This window comes from Alosa sapidissima, chromosome 6 (genome assembly GCF_018492685.1).
Source record: "Alosa sapidissima isolate fAloSap1 chromosome 6, fAloSap1.pri, whole genome shotgun sequence".
Classification (NCBI taxonomy): Eukaryota; Metazoa; Chordata; class Actinopteri; order Clupeiformes; family Clupeidae; genus Alosa; species Alosa sapidissima.
Window position 1 is genome coordinate 16,052,109 of NC_055962.1, and position 11,889 is coordinate 16,063,997.

At 44.9% G+C, this 11,889-nt stretch overlaps 1 long non-coding RNA gene across 1 annotated transcript in view; it reads right to left on the reverse strand.

Annotated features, from left to right (window-relative positions):
* The window catches only part of LOC121711742, an 81,458-nt gene extending 72,783 nt beyond the window's left edge, over positions 1-8,675 (reverse strand). Inside the window, exon 1 of the long non-coding RNA XR_006032424.1 lies at positions 8,458-8,675. This is a non-coding gene — a long non-coding RNA (uncharacterized LOC121711742). The remainder of the gene's footprint in view (positions 1-8,457) is intronic.
* Between the last annotated feature and the right edge of the window lie 3,214 nt (positions 8,676-11,889).

Sequence of the window (11,889 nt, forward strand, 5' to 3'; positions counted from 1 at the left end):
TCTTTTTTTTTTTTAGCTAGGGTTTGTTAAGTGGTCCTGAAACTGAAAAAGTTTGAGAAACACTGTCATAGGCCAAAGTATTAATGTTTTACTCCGCCTCACTAGATGGCGATATGCGCCCAAACACAACACGTTCCCCAAACAGACTCTCCATCTTAGCCATAGCTAACTTGCTAGCAAACTTTCCATATTAGCTTACTTGCTAGCAAACTTTGCATCATCAGTCTAACTAGTTAAATAGTTGACATTACATGATGAACATTTTCGTATGGACATTCTGGGGGATGTTCATTTGTATGAGAGAAGCTTCAACTTCTGGGTATGTAGCATTGTGGCATAAAGCTTAGGTAGTTAGCTTGCTAACTCTGGCAGAAATCTCCAGTGTACTTGTTCCATGCAGTTTCGTGTTGCAGCAACAGCACGTAGACTAGCCTACAGGAAAGCTGTTGTGTATGAACTCATTCGGAATATTTTGAAAACATAACAGCTAGATATTCTGTCTTCTCATTTTGTAGAAGAAAATGAGAGATTTTATCTTAGTTTTTATTTCATGCAAAACATTTTAGTCTCGTCTCGTCAACAATAATGCATCTTAAGATAGTCTTAGTCAGTGTTTCAGGACATTACTGCCGTCTCGTCATCATCTCGTCTTAGTCATGAAAAAAAAGGTCATTGACGAACATATTTCCTCTCGTCTCGTCTGACTAAATTAACACTAATCCGATTTCATTGTTTTCAATACAAACCCGCACACCAGCATCAAAATTTGCCACCGCCAACGTATCAATTACGATTCAGCACTATTTTTGTCAGCCCCACTCAATAAAATCCATTGTTTATCCAGTGCTTGTCAGTTAAAAAATGTTGGCGCTGATGTGCGTGACAAGTGACAGCACAGTCATGTCGGAGCCCATTTGTGGAGCACTTCACTCCTTCTCAGTGATGCCTCCCCGGCTGCCTGACTAAGCACATCCACCTCTGCGTTCAAACTCCAGCAGAGGCACAAGGCCCCTCGCACTTGGCTTTTGTGACAAGGGGGAAGCATGGGTGGGCATCTCTGACTCATTGTTACGATTTGTAATAAAATCCCCCCTTGAACTTCTCCATCGGACTCAAGTAGGTGAGTTTATGGGAGTGAACAGGTGTTTTTCAATGTGGGATTACGGAGATTGTGTCCTTTTGGGCTAGAACTTGCACCTGAATAGGAAATTGCAGCCCTCTATAAAACACTGTCATAAAAACTAACTAAGGTGTCTAAGTCATTTTAATAAACCAGGAAGTAGTTTATGTGCAAGCTTGCCTGATGCTCACCATGGCAACTGAGGTCTGTTTACAAAAGGGAAATTTAGCAATCAAATCCATAATGTCACTTCATTTATGTGGTGCCTTCATGTTTGCTTAGTGTAAATATGTTTTTCATAACTAAATAAATAAATAAATAACAACCAGATAAGTATATTAAGCTAATGTTCTTCACTTATCACAATCTTTCACTGTATATGTCACCTGCTTCAAGGTTACAAACAATGCATTTGGATGACAAAATGAAACAACATAGTATCTGGGAAGCAGCACTATGCAAAATGGCCCTCGTTTTAGAATTCAACAGCACTGCGATTTAAAATGTGACACCTACTACAGGAAGTTGGTGCTAGTGTAGTTTATATGCAGTAAGGAGTGATTTTGTCCAAATGTAGGCCACCATTTTCTGTTTTTGTTCTTTTGCTTTGCCATCTATTCACTCGTCACCCTCTCTCTCTCTTCTCTCTGTCTGTCCCAACTCAACTCTTTCTAATGTTTCCCCTTGCTGTTTTCTATCCTTTTCTTTCACTTCTGTTTTTTTGTCTCCTCTTACTTCCCTTGTGGTCCCCCTCCTTCTCCGAGTCCGTCTTTTCTCCAAACTCTTTCCTGTGTATCTGTCTGTTCTCTGCTCTCTCCTTCACAAGTCCTCTATCCCTTCCAAGGCCTTAGTCATTCTCTTCCATTTCTCTTTTGGTCTCAATTTCCTCCCCATCATGCCCTGACCATCCTGTCCTTTTTCACTGTTGGCAGTGAACAAATTCAATCCAGTTTGATTGATTTTTTTCCCAACAAGGGTGTCTTTTTGATTTTATGGACTTACTATAGTTGAAGAAACTACTTTCAATGGGCACACCTGTGCTAACCAAAGGGGTCATCCAAAAGCGCTCACCTTTTTATTCTGACTTATTGATTCCACCTGAATTGTCCAGTTCACCAACCGCTTGTATTTATCATCCAACTCCATGTTAACAACAAACACTGAAACACTGACAACTCAGTTAAAAAAGAAACTCAAGAACTCTAAGACCATACAGGCTCACCCAAAAGAGTCTTTCTTTACTCTGACATATTCCACCTTCGGTTTTACATAGCTCGAGTTGCTACAGCCAGGCAGCTACAGCGCTACACTCTGGGGGCATGTACTGTACATGGGAGCTCACAGACATGCCCCCAGAGTGTAGCGGTTTTTTTTTTATACCGTATTCGGTGACCTCGAGAAAAAGAGATCTGTGTGAAAACTCACCAGATTTCTCCTTTAACAACAAACACTGAAATGCAGTGAAGTATATACTGTATAAATAAAACTCAACTTAAGAACTCATAAGAACTTAAGAAACTCCAGTGTCTTGCCAGTGGGGAAACAATGGGGCACTTATTATGGCGCTTGTCTGTGTCAATTGGAGTGAAGCCTGGTGTGGGAATGGGAACTGTCAACACGGATCACTGAGGCTGCCTTGTGCAGGAGACTGGCCATGGCAGGCCGCGGGGACCTGGGGCGGTGGCACAGTGATGGGCACGCTCCTCAGAAGCGTCTCATCACCCCTCAGAGAAGCCCTCGCTGCTGCCAACCAAAGATCTCTGTGTGCACTCTCCAAAAATCAAAATCACACACACACACACACACACTCGCCTGTACGTGTGTTTACACCAACAGAAATACACACTTACATGCATCCAACAAGCAAAACATCTCTGTGTGCAACCTCCAAACATACCCCCCCTTCCCACATACATATGCTTACACTGACAACCCCCACATTGACAACCACCACACTGCCAACAAAAGATGTATGGGTGCACTGCCCAAAACATCCCTCTTACACACACACACACACACACAGACATACTGTAAAGGCTTAAACAGGCACAAACAACATTCTGCCAACTGAAAATCTGAGTATGCACTATCAAACGCACACACACACACACACACACACACACACATACTGTACATCTAAAGTACACACACAAATACAATAGACAGAGAGAGACTCCAACCCCCTTCCATCGCCACCTGAATTGGAAGATAGCCCCTCGTCACACATGGACAAAGCATCGTCTAGGGGCCATTACGGCAGCAGAACATGGCGGGGACCATGCAAGGCCATTATGAGTACAAGAAGAAAAGACATGTGCGGCCTGTTCCTTACACAGCCAAATGGCTCCAAAGGTCATCGGTTGCCTCTACCTCACATCCACTCTGGGCCACACTGCGCCATTATTGTAGAACACAGGGGGATAAAGACTTTAAAAGCAACACAAAAGGGGAAGACTATGACTTTTATCAGTTGGAAAGAGGATGCAACGTCTATTTCTGGATCCTTTTTTTCTCTCCCTCTCTCTCTCTCTCCTTGTGTCGCAAGAGCCACAGCAGAGAGAGAGAGAGAAAGAAAGAGAGAGAGAGAGAAAGAAAGAGAGAGGGTTTGGAGGGGGTCTTGTTCTCCATAAAAGGCCTACATTCGCTCTTGGCTATCAGGCAGAAAAGACGGCATTACTCAAGGGACAAAAAGAACTAGGGCACAGCAGGGTTCTGAGGATGGACGGTTGCACTTATCACCACAGGGGCAGATCTAAGCGTCGGGGACCACTATCTACACCCAGTCGTTGATTACAGTGCTCCACCACCACCACCACCAGCAGCAGCAGCAGCGGACGGACATCCAACTCCTCAGGCCAGAGATGGTGTGCAACGGCACGCTGCGCCACTCGTCTTGCAAAACTCATCAGAGACCGCTACGTGGCATGCTGTGCCACTTTCTGCTGAACCGCTTGCAATCTTTGATTACAGAGTGCCACTGGCTGTAACGGTCCTCTTGAGTCATATAACGCTATGGCGAGCTCGGCCAGTCTTTCCTGATATGCACGGTTTCAGTTCCTCCTTCATATGTGTTGCATTCGAGCCCAAATCTATGAGCTCCTGTCATTAAGATTAAGACAGCAGAGACATGATACATAACTGGTGGCCAAAAAAGTTGCCCTCAAGCTAGCAAGCCATCACCAGGAAGTAGAGCTGGGTTATGGTGCTGCCTAGGTGCCTGCTTTACCATGGAAACTAGGTTTTGACACATTAGGCTAAAAGCCCTAACTGATGGATTGTCTGTCTGGATGGCTCAAGACTTCCAAAAATACCACCACATACAAGGAAACTGGAGTCGAGACAAGTGACAACTTCCTCCTTTTTTCATGTACCCTTGTCTATATAAATTCCCTTTCCTCTCATGTCTCTATCCTCCTGACAGCAACCAAGGAAGGAACCAATGTGCATTCAATCCTTCAGAACTATCTCATCTGAGGGGATCTGGTGCCATCAAAGATTTCTTCCAACAAACATCAAAGGCCGACGGGAGGTCAGCTGTAGTCCTGCATCATCTCTGGCTCGCTCAAAGCTGTCTGCTGGCGTGCGGCATGTCGGGGAGAAATCCGTCAAAAGCCACTCTCGGATGAAAAATGCCATCAAAATGTCATTGGCGCACGAGGACTCTTCTGACCCTCCTCAGACCACACACACATGGATAGATACACACACACACACAAGCATGGATAGATACACACACGCACACACAAGTACTGTATGGATAGATATACACACACACATAAGGCACACAGACACACACACACACGAGTGAAAAAAGTTTTCTTGAAGTATGTAAATATAGCAGCACAATGTCAGTACAAAAAAAGGAACTACCTCCCCAAACACTGAACAGTGAACTAAGTTAACTTTCACACCCTACTGAATGAATACAGCAACAGAGAATAGCACAACGGAGAACAATAGAGAACACACACACACACACACACAGAAAGACACACGCACACAGACACCTAGAGAGTGGGCAGTATACCTGTACTGTCTTTCTGACCTGCATGACCCTCCCGGGGGCTAGACTCCCCTCCCAGGCTACTGCCCTCTTGCTCTGGCTGGTTCTATTGATTGCATTGTGCAGCACAGCCAGCCATTGTTTCCCATCCAACCCGACGGTGCCCGCAGAGCCATGCCTGTCCTGTTCTACACTCTCACACACACACTAACACACACACCATCCCCTCTGCTGCAGTGTCACTGCTGATGCACAGGCACACAACCACATACACACACATACACACCAACAAACACACACACACACACACACACACCAACACACACTCACACACACACACACCTACACACACTCACACACATACGCAACACTTTCATTGTCTTCCTCAAACTCCACAAGGACGCCTCCGTCTGCAACCACGAGGCCCCGGCGGGCTCTGCTGCTCCTACATCGTCCTTCAGGAACTTTTCTCCTCTTCCTTCCTTCATCTGTCTGTTTGTTTGTTTGTTTGTTCCTTGATCTAATCCCTTCCGAGAGTTATGCTTGAGGGGGTGTAGATATGTTTGGTCTTTTTGGTGCTGGGGTGCTGCCCAGGCAACAACAGACTCGACAAACAATGCAGGGGAGCTGCTCTGTATGACTTTGGTTTAAAACGTTTTTGTTTGTTTGCAGGTACAACGGAATGAACACTGAAGACACCAACCTGGATGCATGGCCAACCAAAAGATGCACTGAATGCTAGTTCCACATTCCAATTTTAGATGGAACTTTACAATGCTAAAACTCTAGACAAAAAAAAAACACCACAACAGAAAGCAATAGCCAGAATTAGCTGTAGTAAGCATTTTGTTCTACGGAGTGCTAAATGTATGTGGTTTGGTGGGAGTTTATGTGGCCTATTTGTATGATGGATGGGGGAGCCTTAGCCACTGCTTGTAGAATTTTGAACATAAATGGGTCAGCATGAGGGTTGCCTTCATATGAACATGTATGTGTTCCCTCTAACACCTGCACAGCCTTGCCTGTCAAGGTTATATCATTGTCAAAACTACAATACCCAGCCACAAGCACTGGTATTTTAAAAATATTTAAGAAAACATAACAAGATTGTACAAAAGGCTTGGAACAGCAAATAATTTCACCGACAATATTTATTTTCAGCAGGTAATGAATCAATATGGATAGAGAGATGATTCCCCTGTGGCGCTGAGTGGAACAGTTCCCTTTCGACAGAGACAGACTGGCCTGTATAAACGTGGGCACAGAGAATTAATGCTTAGCCCCAGCGCACCCCCGCAGCACCGTCAGTGCGTTCCCTTCTTTTAACTCATTTACATCACTCGGGTGTTTAATGACTTCATCAGCCGCGAACAGGCCTGTAGCGAAAGTGGTGGGAGGGGCAGTCAAACAGTAGCATCGTCAGTGGCGGGGAAACAGGCGGTGGGCGCACACCTGTTGATCTGCGTCCACCGAGGATATCAAGAGAAAAGATGCTGCCTAATATGACAGAAAACTACTTTGTCCAAGCTAGGCCCATTTACAACAAGAGATTAGCCTATCAAAGCATTGTTATTGTTAGAAGAGATTAACACTAAAAGCTTGTTTATTATGTAATGTATATATTTAAATTCGTGGGAGAGGCCAACTGGTGGAGAGGTGATATGACTGCATGTGTGAGTGAGAAATAGGCTACTGATCAACAAAAGCTGAAGACGCAAGGGGCTTAATCATAGACACGAAGCAATGTCTGCAAATGAAGTCTCATTACCACATAGCCTACTCTTCAAGAGATAGCAGGATGTGGGTCTGTGGAGAGAGTAAGCATAAATTACGTTATCTGTCCCTAAAATAAATGGGTGTTTACTTATTCATGTGTGGATTTGGATACTTACTCAATCAATTCGCGTCGTCTGCAAGGCCTCAGTTTATTAGATAACATTAATGATTCATTAGTTGTCCGAAGGCGTCGAGTTTGCCATTCTCGCAACCCGCAGCTTCTCTCCCGCGATAAGGAGTCGGTCCCTGTGCCAACCGCATTCGTTAGAAGAGCTCATTACCGATTCACCGCGACAGTAAAAATCTAACGGCTGTCCTCTTACAAAACAGATGGGACGCTGCGGCAACTAACCGCACTGCAAGCTTGAAGAAATGTCATATAGACCAACCAAGAATAAAAAAAAAACACATGAAAACACTGACAGCGGAGATAAACAACCGACTGATTGTGAGAACTTCAATTATGGGCAGGCTGATGATTGTGAGAACTTCAATTATGGGTAGGCTGATGATCTTTCACTTGTCCAAAGCCAAATAGGGACTATTGGCCCCTAATCTAACGGACCACCAGCACTTCCAAAGCATTTGCCTGTTTAGCTTTTAACCCTGTTGTAAAGCGTCTCTCAGCAGGCTCTTTCAAAGACATGTCAACAAATGTTTCAGATTATCGTGGCCTTGAGCGTATATGGGAAAGGGGCGAGCATCAAAGAAAGTGTAGCCTACCAACAGACAGCTGCCTGAAGACAGTAGTGCTCTCGGTAGCCTATGTCTCTCTCTCTCTCACACACACACACACTGTCGCCCAAAACCTCCAGGGAAAATGCACTGTTACTCGATAATGGTTAAATAACTGGTGTGATATGCTCAGTTTAGGGAGCACATGAGCTCTACGCTTGATGCTCTTACAGGCTTGGAAGAAAATGGTCATTGATGGCGAACCGATTAAAAAAAGTATCGGCGGCTAGATTAAGAAGAGCCGTTTATGTTTGCTGTCGCATTAAATCCCTATCCTGTAGTCGATGTAAGATGCATCACTATGTTTCATAACCCTGTTTGCGTTCTCCAGCCTAAATGAACTGACTTCAGCTCTTGCTTATACATACCAGCGTGCCATATCCAACAGTGTAATGCAAAACAAGACCATTTCTCATATTTGGAAACCATCAAAGATTAAATGTCAACCGATATCCAGTCTAATTTGTTAATTTACGCATGTAACCTGAATAGTGTAAGTCTAACCTATCCATCCAATGTTCTCTTAACACAACACTACTGTAAAAGTAGAGTTCGCCTGAAGTGTCTGTAGACACTGGAAGCAGCTACATAAAAACACTGAGCGCATCACAGCCCTACAATAACACAGTGCAGGCTCCGCGTGTCTACCAGCGGGCAGCTATCAGCTTTGTGCATCATGACCGCTATTTTGACATCGTGATCTCTGCAGCGACGCAGCAGGCAACAGGCCGGTGGACTGGACATTGGTTCCCGTATCAGGGCATTGTCTTGTCTGGTTGAACACAAAACACTGGTTATAGGAGGCAGTATACTCCCAACCTACCTTGCATCAGCGCGTTGCTGCTCCGCAGGATGGCCGGGCCCCGGTGAAGTTCAGCAAGATGCTCCGGCGCCAGAATAGCATTGAAAATAAACCTGTCGAGGGGCGGAAACAGGAATTGGGACTGAGCATATGTGGTCGCTGATGATGCTTACTAGCAGCCTGTTATACTGAGTAGACACGGCGAGAGCTGTAGTGCGCATGCCAGTGTCAGACTGCCGTGCTGCTGCAGCCGCTGTGATCGCCGGTTGGTGCTTTGCCTTGGCAGCGGGCGCTGTGCGCGTGTCACCCCGCAGTGACACTTATCTCCCCGGCTGCGATGTGTCGGCTGAACATAATGAACACTCCGCCTCTAAGTTACGGGAGTCCACTAGAGCCAATGAATCTTAATTTAAACACGTTGTTTTTAGTGTTGTATAGGCTTTACTTATTCTTTCTAAACTGTAATAAATTGTAGAAGTAATGTTTTTGTGGCTTACAAAACCTAATTTTATTTCAAATGGTCAGTTAATGAATTGTACAGCTTCTACCTGCCCATTTGGTTTAAGCTCATACAATCGCCTATCACAAATATCACGCACGTAAATCGTTTCCAATTGCAGGCTATGGCCGTTTATTTCGCAATGACCTGGGCCACCTGTCCAAGTCAACAGCGGGAAGTGGGATCATGTCTGCAAATCATTTCTTGAGTACTGGGCACATAAATAACTAATAATAAATAATTATCAGTAATAGTTGTTTGTGATCTGTGAACTAGTGTTCGTCATCGATCAGCACATCACAGTTGCTAATTCTTGACTCACGAATCTTCAGTAAGTAAAGGCAAGGGAATGAACATCAAAGGCGTTTTGTCCCACAACTGGCCCCAGATTAATGCCACAATCACAGGTCCTGACTATCACCAGAATCACTCAATGCTGATTCTACACAGCGCAGTGAGGAAGTGCTGCCCCCTAGTGTCAGATATACAGTAGAACCTCATGTAAGCGACTGCATGAAACATGAGGGGCCCCATCATGCACCGTGCAGGGTGGCGCAAAGCGCGACACAAGGCTTATTTTTATCTTACACCCAATAAAGTGAGGAATTTTACGCTATGCGCTCCACTTTTATTAAACCTTGCGCCCAAAGTGTGGCAATTAACAACATAAGGTGTGGTCTGGAGCATGATCCTAAAAATCATTACGCCACCAAGAAAAATAAGGCCCGAGGTAGCCTCTCAATTCCTCCTCTTGTTCTTTTGCTCCCCGGCATTGATTCTGTATTGACAATTATTGACTATGAAAATCAGAAGATGGGGCAAACCTAACTACAGTAACAAATGGCTTTTTCATCTCAAAGTAGACTAAAGATGACAGGTACACACAAAAGTTACAAATCCATACAGCAAACAATATCCATAAAACAACCATGTTCAATTAAAAGGTTTGAATCATTCTTTCATTAATATTTCTCCCCCTCGCTCGGTCTGAAGCTCTTTTCCTTTTCTTTGCGTCTTCCGACAAGGGTTTTCGCTGCTTCTTCACTGGCTCTGCCATTATACACACGTTTGCAACAATCTCTAGCGTTTCGTTAGCCTGCCTCTGTGCTGTAAACTGATCCTGCTTCGGTCAGCGGGTAGGATACACCGAACTTACAAGTGGGATATTCTTCCTACAGGCAGTAGGGGCGGGCGAGAGAGCCTTCATTCGCCCTATAATGAGTCATTTAACCATATACCGACTTATGAAGATGATTAATTAACACGAAAACGTTGCCTGGTGTCCCTTTAACTTAAGTAGTTTCAATTTCAACTCCAATAGTCAGCATTCCCCGCTAGCCTACTGTCTAAAGATATAGCAACATACATGGGCAGCCGTGGCCTACTGGTTAGTGCTTTGGATGCCGATTCGAACCCCGACCAGTAGGCCACGGCTGAAGTGCCCTTGCACCTAACCCCTCACATCCCCGAGCGCCGCTGTTGTTGCAGGCAGTGGAGGCACTCACTGCGCCGGAATTAGTGTGTGCTTCACCTCACTGCGTGCTGAGTGTGTTTCACTAATTCACGGATTGGAATAAATGCAGAGACCAAATTTAGTATATACTTATACTTACTATACAAGACTCTGCCAAAGTCGGCACCTTGTATTTTATATTTGCTATAGTAATGCTATAAGGACCATGTGTTAATTTCTCACTAACTTTATTAGAATATACAGAGAATATAGAAGATATATTCACACAGTATTTAAAAACACATACAATGTATCTTCTGTTCTGGTTTCAATCCAATTTCAGTCTTAAGCTACCACTGAATTTGTTGTTCTGGCCGTGTTTTAATGATCAAATTGCACAAGGGGGAAGCTGTTGACGGGGCTGTAGTTCCCCACCCTGGCCGCTGACAGACATGCCTATAGCCTAGGGTTTCTCAACGGGGGCGGTACCGCCCCCTGGGGTGTGTTCGTACAACCTAGGGGGGCGCTGGCAACAAAGTTTTTACATTTTAAACTTTCATGGTTTTCGAATATTTTTGGTGCAAAAATAGGCTACCTGAAATAAATAAGCTATTTTCATTCATGGGTTTCTAACCCCTCTACCGTCCCAGCTACATTTTACTGTTTATCTATGCTCAGCGATCATACAGTGCAGTTCGGGCATGCACACGCCCGGACTCACGTCCCCCAGCCCCAGCCCCAAGTTGGTGGCGTCTTATAATATTGCTTTATTAATTGCCAAGTCTGGCTTACCGTTCACTGTGAGTCTCTGGTAATTCCGGCAATAAAAGGGCCTCCAGATCTCCACTGTCCACACATTTTCTTATAGTTCCAAAAGAAACCAAAACACCACCGAAATGGGCTCGTTTTTTTATTTAAGCAATATAGCATGAGTGTGAGTGGCCTATAGCCTACCCAGGGTTGTAGTTTTTTTTTTTTAATTGTGTGTGTGTGTGTGTGTGTGGGGGGGGGGTTGGGGGGGGGGGGGGCAGAGGATCAAAGTAAGGTCTGGGGGGCGTTGGCTCAAAAAAGGTTGAGAACCACTGCTATAGCCTGTCAGAAGCTGCTGGCAGATCCAGCTGTGATGAGGACCTCGAGATCCGCTGCTGACCTCACCGTGCCTCCCCAAATGCTGACCCTATATGTGCCAAGAACACCTTGGCAGGGCACGAGATAGAGCCTTCCCAAAATGTACTGTATGCCTACTGTATGTTCCTGATGACCCTCTTCATAAGTATAAGTATATATACTCTTTTGATACTGTGAGGGAAATTCTGCATTTATGTCTCTTTCTCATTTATGGTCTGCATTTATCCCAGCAACCCTCCGGTTACAAGTTCAAAGTGCTAACCAGTAGGCCACAGCTGCCCCCATTGTATGCCAAGATGGGAACACGGCCTCAATTGACGAGTTTGAAAACGCTCCCTCCCCTTCCGCTATTTGGCCAAGATGACGTCCGTTG